At 38.6% G+C, this 9,693-nt stretch overlaps 1 pseudogene; it reads right to left on the bottom strand.

Moving 5' to 3' along the window:
• Positions 1 to 8,095: 8,095 nt before the first annotated feature.
• Positions 8,096 to 9,128, bottom strand: LOC129479550 (putative monooxygenase p33MONOX; annotated as a pseudogene).
• Between the last annotated feature and the right edge of the window lie 565 nt (positions 9,129 to 9,693).

Below are 9,693 nucleotides of genomic sequence, written 5' to 3'. Positions count from 1 at the left end.
AGAGTGAATGGAATCAAACTTCACATAGGAGGGTGTGAGGAAGAAAGTTAGAAAGAGAGATTTTGAGTCTCAACAATATTAAAAAGACAATAATTTATATGTGTGTGTTTTTGTGTGTGTGTGTGAGAGACCAGAGTTTTTTGCTCAAATCAATCTACCTCAGCATTCGGGGATCAGAGTTTTCAAGGACAGCTTGGTGGATGGGGGTAAGCCAGTGGGCTAGGAGTGCTGATTGGTCAGGTCAGAGCTGAACTCAGGGAGTTGAAGCTGTCTTCTTACAGAGTCAGTTCCTGGATGGGGGCCCCAAGATCAAATGAACCAGTTTATCATTCTAAGTGGTGCCAGCTGATCCATCGAGTGCAGGGTCTGCAAAATATCTCAAGCACTGTGCTTAGGTTTTACAATAGTAATTTTATCCCCAGGAGCAATTTGGGGAGTGTCAGAATCTTGTAGCCTCAGGCAAGAAGGGGGTTTGTTTTGAGAAAGGGCTGTTATCATCTTTGATTCAAACTATAAAGTTCTTCCCAAAGTTAGTTCAGCCTATGCCCAGGAACAAACAAGGACATCTTGGAAGTTAGAAGCAAGGTGGAATTGGTTAGGTCAGTTCTCTTTCACTGAAGAGACAATAATTTTTAAGAAGAGAAGGGAGATACTTTGAAAAGAGAACTTAGATTTCCCTTAGGAGTGAGGTAGCCTCTTCTCACTCCACTTCCTGTTTCAATTTTGTGTTCCAGTCATGAAGTCTGCAGCATCCCTGAATCTTCCACGCTGCCTTTCACATTCAGGTTATTCCTTCTTCCTGGAACATGACCACCTTCTCCCCTAACTCCTAGGGGCATCAGTCTCTTGATGTCAGATGCTATGATATCTCTTCCGATGCTCAAAACAAAGTAAGTCTCTAACCCAAGCACCTCCATACCATAGTGTTTATCCTTATCGTAGGTGCTATCACAGTGCATCCATTCTGCCCTCAAGACAAAAAGCAGACAGGGTTTTAGAGTTGGTGCCATATAAATTTTCACCATTGTATTCTTAGTGCCTCCAACAGTGCCAAGCACCAACTAGAACTCAATACATTTTTTTAAAGATATTAAAGAAGAAATGTTGGACTGAGAATAATCTAGACTTAGATTTGAGAGGGAGATCAGAAATATTCAGAAAAACAAAATTAATAAAAAGAGTTGTCTCCACTACATTCATTGTGTAACTTACACATGTTTAATTTACTCACAGAGTTGATATCCCTCTCTATTTCCATTGCCTGTGGTATGGCAAAGCAGTTACCCTGGAGAGGGCCCACTGGAGGAAATGTGTTATAAAAATAAACTTTCTACCTATTTTCTCTATGACTGACAGAAGCTGAGTTATCTTTGGAACATAAAGCCTTTTTAAATGTATTTCAGGACTATCTCAGTGTCATTAAGCTGGGAAAAAACAAATTTTTTTCTATCCATATTTCCCTCCAATTCTCAAGGGCCTACTGGGGCAGAATCACAGACTAAAAATAGATTAGACTAATTTAGGCTCCGTTAGGCAAGCTATGCCTTCTGTTGTACATAGTTGGGTTTTTTTTTTCTTCTGAAACATCTAGTTAATTCTATTAATGCTATGAAAGCATCTATGTGGTATGAACAAGACCGACAAGACTGCTGTACATATTGAGTCACTTCCTTGAAAGTAATTCTCAGAATTCAGCTTTTGTTGAGCATCTGTTATTTCTCTCTTCAACTGCATTTTGTTACAAATTATGTTTCTATATTATAGCCACAAATCCTTTATTATCTGCCTGATTATTGACAACACATTCAACTATGCAAACAACCACGTTCTCAACACCTAAATATTTTGGTTATAAACGGAGAAAATTAGTTTTATACATTTTCATTTCTTTGACTTCTGGATTTCATAGGTCACTTTATATTGAGTACCCGAGTCCTTGTGTTTTTTTCATATGTGTATATATACGTGTATATATATATATATACACGTATATATACACATACATACATATGTATATATATACGTGTATATATACATATGTTTTATTCAAGTCAAGATCCTTCCTTCATTTTCTTCCTTCATTTTCTTCCTTGCACACTGTGATCATCATTCATTAATGCTTTATCCATGTTTATGTTTCTTACTCATTATATCTTTCAAGTTCTTCCTTTAAATTTCCTTCATGTTCTCCAAAGTATATCTATCATCTTGGTTCCTTCATGTGGCTTTTTATGAAGGTTCAGTTTGTGATTTTCTCAGTGTATGGGATTGCTGGAAAGAACAATGTCAAGGGCAATATATTTCTAATATTTCTTTTTTTTTTTTTTTTTTGAGATGGAGTCTTGCTCTGTCGCCCAGGCTGGAGTGCAGTGGCACAATCTCGGCTCACTGCAAGCTACGCCTCCCGGGTTCACGCCATTCTCCTGCCTCAGCCTCTCCAAGTAGCTGGGACTACAGGCGCCCGCCACCACGCCCAGCTAATTTTTTGTATTTTTAGTAGAGACGGGGTTTCACCGTGGTCTCGATCTCCTGACCTTGTGATCCGCCTGCCTCGGCCTCCCAAAGTGCTGGGATTACAAGCGTCAGCCACTGCGCCTGGCCTATTATTTCTAATATTTCTATCACGTTAAGAACTCTCAAAGTATTGAGTAGCTATTCCATCTTTCAGCAATTTCTAACTCCCACCTCACTTTATTACCTCCAACCCACCATGCGTGAGGTTCTGGTGCCTTACATTTTGCTAAATTAATAAAGATTGATTGAGTCAGTAAGACCCAAGGTATAGTCTTGATATGGCAAATAATTCTCGAATGCTGATTTGCTATGCACTCTTCTAGGCACTAAGAATTCAGTGGTAAAATAGAAAAGGTTCCTGCACTGGTGGGTCTCATAATCCAATCATGGAAGATAGCCAATTAATACATGAACATTCTATATGTAATGAGTGCAAAAAAGAAAACTGGAAAACAGGATAGTGATGCCCTGTACTTCTTTTTCTAGGATACATTATTTAGCTTATATATTCTGAGAAGGCTCCTTTGGTGAGGTAGCAATAAGCAGAGACAAGAATGAAGGCAAGGAGTCAAGTGTGCTGATAACCACAGGGAGGATCATTCCAGATAGAGGGAGCACACACAACTAAGGCCCTAAGGCAGAAGCACTCTCTGCCTGTTTGAGAAACAGCAAGAAACAAGTGGAAATGCAGAACCACCATGTTTGCAAGTTTCTGCAGGGTCCACATCTGTTAATACCGCAGCCAAGCAAGTTATACAGCCAAACTCAGAGTCAAGGGTGAGAAAATCGACTCCCATCTTTAAAAGGAAAAACTGCAAAGTCACATGGCAAAGAACATAGAGAAATGGGTGAAAAACTGGGACTCGGAACATCTTTACCCACATCCCCACTTATTCTAAGGAATAAACATCAAAAGTAGGAATTATGAGACAAATGATCTTTTGAGTTTTTTCCTTTATGCAATCGATGTAACAAATAACTTGTTTGATTTTTTAATATTAAATTCCCCTTATGTTCCTAAGATAAAATCAATTTGTTTATGATGTGCATAATTTTTAGGTATTTATGTAGTGCATGGTAATGAGTGAAACTGGCTTATAATTTTCTTTTCTTACATTTTCTAGTCTGCTTTGATATTAAGGCTATGCTGTTCTCATAAAAATCATTGGCAAGTATTACCCCTTTTATTATTCTGTGGCTAAGTTGGTGTAAGATTGCATTCATTGCCTCTTAAAATGTTTAGTAGAACTAGCGAGTGAAGCTATTTAACATTGTTTTCTTTATGAGACGGTTTTAAACACTGATTCACTCTTTTAATCAGGAACTAGAAAGATTTCTTATTTCTCCTTGTGTTAGTTTTGATAAGATGTATTTTTCTAGGAATTTTTCAGCTTTCATTTGGGTATAACTTTGTTTATAATATCTTTCCATTATTTCTTAATGGAACTGTACACCTCTAAGATGTACAGTGACATTCTATTTTGCAATTCTAAAATTGCTTTTTTGTTTTATTTCTCTTCTTGGTAAGCTTGCAATAGGTTTATCAATTTTACTAATTCAAAATATATTATCTATACTACACTACTATTTTGCATTATACTGGTGGTATTAACCAATGCAATTAGGAAAAAGAAAACAACTAGACTCATAAGAATTTGAAAAGTATAGAAAAAATGTTTCTAGTTGCAAATGGTATGATGGTACTCCTAGAAAACCCTGAATAATCAATGATGGAAGTAACTGAAGCAAAGAACTTGGTAAGGCAACAGGATATAAAATTAACATAGAGAAATCAGTGACCTTAATGTAAATAAAAATAACTATGTATATAACATAATGGAAAATAAAACTGTAAGTAGAGTGATAAAAAATTTTAAAGTTAAAAATGTGCTTAACAGGAAATATACAAAACCTGTGTGAATAAAACTAAAACAGTTCTGAAAGATGAAGACATAGATTTGAGCAAATAAAAAGGACATCCCTTGTATTTGGATATAATGACTCAACCCACAAAGATGTGATCCCAATAAAAATACCACCAGGCACTTTTTCTAGTGTCAGGAATATTGATACTAAAATTCATGTGAAAAAATAAGCCTACAAGAATAGCTAGGAATATACAGAAAAGAAACACTAAGAGACTAGTCTTACAGTATATTAAAATATATTATAAATCCTCTACAATTATAACAATGTAGAACTCACAAGTGAATAAACATATAAATGAAATAGAAAACCAAGTCTAGTAGTAGACCCAAGTACATGTGGAAATTTAATTTGTGAAAAAGATGGTACCTAAGAACACCAGGACAAAGGTGAAGTTTTTAATAAATGCTGTTGGGGTAAGTGGATAGTCATTTGGAAGAAGACAAAATTGAATCCATAACTCACACTATACATAAGAATAAATTTCAAAATCAATCAGGTATATAGATATAAAAACGAAGCCATATAAGCTCTGGAAATTATATCATCTCTTACACCTTGGCTGTAGGGAAAGGAAATTTAACTATGACTAGATTCAGATTAATTAGATGAGATACGAAGAAGTTATATCACTACGTTCTGGTACTTTAGAGATAAATCATTGGCTAATTAAATTGTTGTTCACCTTTGTATATTTTATGTTTCTACTAGCTTCTGTCAAGATTATCTCATGGTCTTCAGTTTTCAGTGGTTAAACTATGTGTCAGCTTCTATACGGTAAATTAAGTTTCTACAAGACTCACACCTGCCATATGTAACAACTATTAATTCTGGGAAAAAAGCAAAAAAAAATACACAAAGGCACTTGAGAATGAATGAAAGCAGGATAATTCTTGAGGGGGGTGAAAACTTGAAAGAAGAGTCTCATTTGGAGTACATTTCTCTTTTTTTGGCTTTTGTGGGAGGACAGGCCAAAACTGCCACCAAATCATCAGTAGAAAACTCATAACCTGGCCGGGCGCGGTGGCTCACACCTGTAATCCCAGAACTTTGGGAGGCTGAGGCGGGTGGATCATGAGATCAGGAGATTGAGACCATCTTGGCTAACACAGTGAAACCCTGTCTCTACTAAAAATACAAAAAAAAAAAAAAATTAGCCGGGCATGGTGGCAGGCGCCTGTAGTCCCAGCTACTCGGGAGGCAGGAGAATGGTGTGAACCCAGGAGGCGGAGCTTGCAGTGAGCCAAGATTGCACTACTGCACTGCAGTCTGGGCAACAGAATGAGACTCCGTCTCAAAACAAACAAACAAACAAACAAACAAAAAAAACTCATAACCTTTAAGGCCTGTAGACAAGAGGACAAAATTCAGGGCAGTCTCAGCTGCTGGGAAGTCAGGGAAGATTCTGAAAAGAAGAGAGCCAGAATGGGGGTGATTTTCAAATTATGTAAACAACTCTGGGCAAGTCTTGCTGGAACTAAGCATACATGGGTGTAGATTCAAAGTAGCACAACTAAAAATAAAAGAACTGCCTTGAGTGGCCACCCCAAAGAAATAGTTTGCAACTTAAGTTTGATCAAATGAATCGCTTTCCAAATAAAAACATAAGACTTTTCCCGAGTCTTCAAAACCTTATATTCACTTTGCTCAGGTTACAATCATATATATATATATATATATATATATATATATATATATATATATATCTCATATTTTTTTTTAATTTTTGTGGGTACATAGTAGGTGTATATATTTATGGTATACATTAAATATTTTTATTCAGACATACAATGCACAGTAATCACATTAGAGTAAATGGAATAACCATTGCCTCAAGCATTTATCCTTTCTTTGTGTTACAAACAATCCAATTATACTCTTTTAGTTATTTTAAAATGTACAGTAAATTACATTTTATTTATTGTTGACTGTAGTCACCCTGTTGTGCTATCAAATACTAGATCTTATTCATTCTATCTGACTATATTTTTGTAGCCATTAACCATCCCCCCGCTCCGTGCCCACTACCCTTCCCAGCCTCTAGAACCACTATTCTACTGTCAAGCTCCATGAATTCAATTGTTTTAATTTTTGGCTTCCACAAATAGTGAGAACATGGGAAGTTTGTCTTTCTGTGCCTGGCTTATTTCACTTAACACAATGACCTCCAGTTTCATGTTGCTGCAAATGACAGGGTCTCATTCTTATTAATTGACAAAGAACTAGGTGGAGAAACCCCATCTCTACTAAAAATACAAAATTAGCTGGGCATGGTGGCACATGCCTGTAATCCCAGCTACTAGGGAGGCTGAGGCAGGAGAATCGCTTGAACCCAGGAGGCGGAGGTTTCAGTGAGCTGAAATGGTGCCATTGCACTCCAGCCTGGGCAACAAGAGTGAAACTCCATCTCAGAAAAAAAAAATAAATAAAAATAACTAGGGAAATGTGACCTATTTTTTTTTTGAGAAAGTAGTAAGAATTTTTATTGTTAAACATGAGATCATAATAGAAGATGCAAATAAATTAATTGTTCTGATAATTCTGGATTCCAGGCCTCTCTATGGAAAGGTCAACTTCTTATGCAGATGAGATACTATCCAAAACAAAAGTGGGTGTTTGAGACAATGTTCAAGACAATGACTGAACTTGTACACAGTGAGGAGAAACAAAAAGGCAGTTTCCCTATTTCTTTTCCTCAGTAAAGTTACGTGTTGCATAAAGGAATGCGGCTTATTTTGGTGAAAAATGCTTTCGTACAAAAAAATTTTGAATTCTTTCACCTCCAGGTGCAGACATTTCAGGCCCTGACTTGAACAAGGATATCAAAATAAGTTAACACTGGTTTCACATGAGCCTCAAGACTGTAATCTAACTGTACCTACCATCTTACTTTACGTTACTTTAAAAAAGTTTAACATCCATTTACCTATGCCAATTCAGTAGACTGAATTTTCTCTCTTAGGAAGTCTTCAACCAAATTGGAATTAAATTAATCTCACTTTAAAGCACAAGAAAGGCTTTGCCAGACTAGTGTTTGTTCTGTGGCATAGAAAGAGAAGCATGCCTCCTTCAGCACTGGCCTAAGAGGCCCCACATGAAGAAATGGCTGCAGGACAGTGATCCATTAGGTCTACCAAAAAACAGGGGGACTCAAGGTTCAGCCTAGAAAGAGGGGTCCAGGCCAAGCCTGGCTTTTACCTGTACCCAGGTTTTAAACAGATCTTGGGGCCCCTAACTGACAAGGCTGGGGCACAGCACCAGCAGTCAAGAGGGTCAGAGTCCTCTCAATGAGTCATTGAACCCCTCTATGCCACGATTTGTCAGTGCTCACATGGGTAGTGGTAAAGTAACCAAGAAGTCTGGGTTTCAGAACAGCACAAATATTCTTTACCTAGTAAGCAATGATCGAAGTTCTTATCTAGGTAAATGATGAAAAAAGAGGTAATGAGATCCCCCATACATCACTGCTGAGATTATTTAGTCCAACTTTAAAGCATTACAAAATGGCTTTTTGCACACAACAAGGGCAAGCTTTGTACTAACGTTTCTCAAATACCAATTATGTCTCCAGCGCTAGTCTCAATTTAACAGGTTTTTAAAAAGTGTACCTTTCCTATGTCACAGCCAAGGTAGAGTCCCTAGAATAGAAGGGGCTCTAGAAGCCAGTGGGTGTGAGTACATTCAAGTCAGGTGGTTTGAGCTTATGGGTTCGTGGTAGCTGTTTCTTCCATTCCATCACTAGGATGTTCATCTTGGGCATCTTCAAAGTTACTGGATCTTCAGCCATTCAGTTGGGCTGGGCATGGATCAATTCCATTGGAGAAGCTTCTGGGCTCCTTTTTAGGCCTGGGTGGCAAAACTTCCAGAATCATACTTCTGAAGGCATCTTGGTCCAAAGAGGCTCCACTTTCCTGACAAGTTTCTGTCCTTATCCCCACTTCCAGAATCCATGGTGCTAGGATTTGGGCCAGGTAAGGCTGTGGAAGAACCAGAAGTGAGCCAGCCTCTGGGCTTCTGCTTAGGGGAAGAATGAGGAGTGGTGCTTGGGGTGACTGGGCTGATGCAGGCTGCCTCTCTTCTTTTGTTATCTCTCTACTCTGTAGCTTTAGTTTGTGGAGTGCTCCTGCCACTGGAAGGTACTTGGTCTCCTTGGTGGTGAGGCCCCTGTGAGGTGTGTAGCCAGCATCTCTCAGCCCTGCCTGTCACCCAAAATGCTGAATACTTTCCTGGGTCTGTTTTGTGATCAGATAATTCATGATGACATGTGTAGCTTTGCCTTCACCACTGGGACCTTGTCTGCACTGTCGATGGCTGATGACAGGGTCATGGCTGGGGAGGGTAGGCTGGCCTCATCTTCCTCCACCTTGGTGAGGAACAGATATTGTGCTCTGGAATCACTGGCTTCCAGGGGACACTGCCCATGTCCGATGAAGGAAGAGTCATGGGCGCAGGGTCCTTGAGGGCATCATCGTAGCTGGATGCCCAACGATATATCCTGATGGGCAGGAACATCTTGCCTAGAGGCCCACTAGCCTCAAGAGCAGGCACTTCTGGTTGTCTTGAAGCCATTGAAAAACTGGGATCCAGGTGCTTTTTCTGTCTAGAATTCCGAGCTGGGTCCCTGCCACCACAGTGAAATGATGTGATGACTAAGCTGACAGACAGATGTTAATGAGAAACATGGTCCAGCTGCTGCAAATTAGCAAAACCTCCCAGGAAGTATCCATCCAGAGGTTCTGTTATGCTACTGCCATGGGGCTGCCTGCAGCCTGGAATCTGGCACTAAAGAGGTTCTGAGTGCCTACGTCTCCTGAGAGGCTGTGGCACAGTCTGGACCCAAGGCATGGTGAGAGCGGCAGTGACACGGAAGGTCTCCAGCACCCATCAGACAATACTGCCCCAATGCGACCTATTGTTAAAGGAAAAGATAATGAACAATGGTGATGCAGTTGCTGGAAGTAGTAGATAAGGGCGTTAAAGGAGTTGTTATAACTATGTGCAATGAAGTAAAAGAAAATATTAATAGAAAATATCTAAAGTAAAGGAAGATATAGCTTGCATATATATAGAAATAAAGAATAGATATGCTTTTATTTATCCTTATTCTTTATTATCTTATCCTTTATGTATAAAAAAGTATCCCAAATTTTGGATGTAATATCTGAAATTTAAAAATTTATTTCATCGTCTTAGAAGAATCGAGATGGCAGAGGAAAAGAACAGAGAATTTAAAGACAGACCAATAGAAAATAT

The sequence above is a fragment of the Symphalangus syndactylus genome, chromosome 3 (genome assembly GCF_028878055.3).
Source record: "Symphalangus syndactylus isolate Jambi chromosome 3, NHGRI_mSymSyn1-v2.1_pri, whole genome shotgun sequence".
NCBI classification, from domain to species: Eukaryota; Metazoa; Chordata; class Mammalia; order Primates; family Hylobatidae; genus Symphalangus; species Symphalangus syndactylus.
This window is presented reverse-complemented; position numbering and strand designations above follow the sequence as displayed.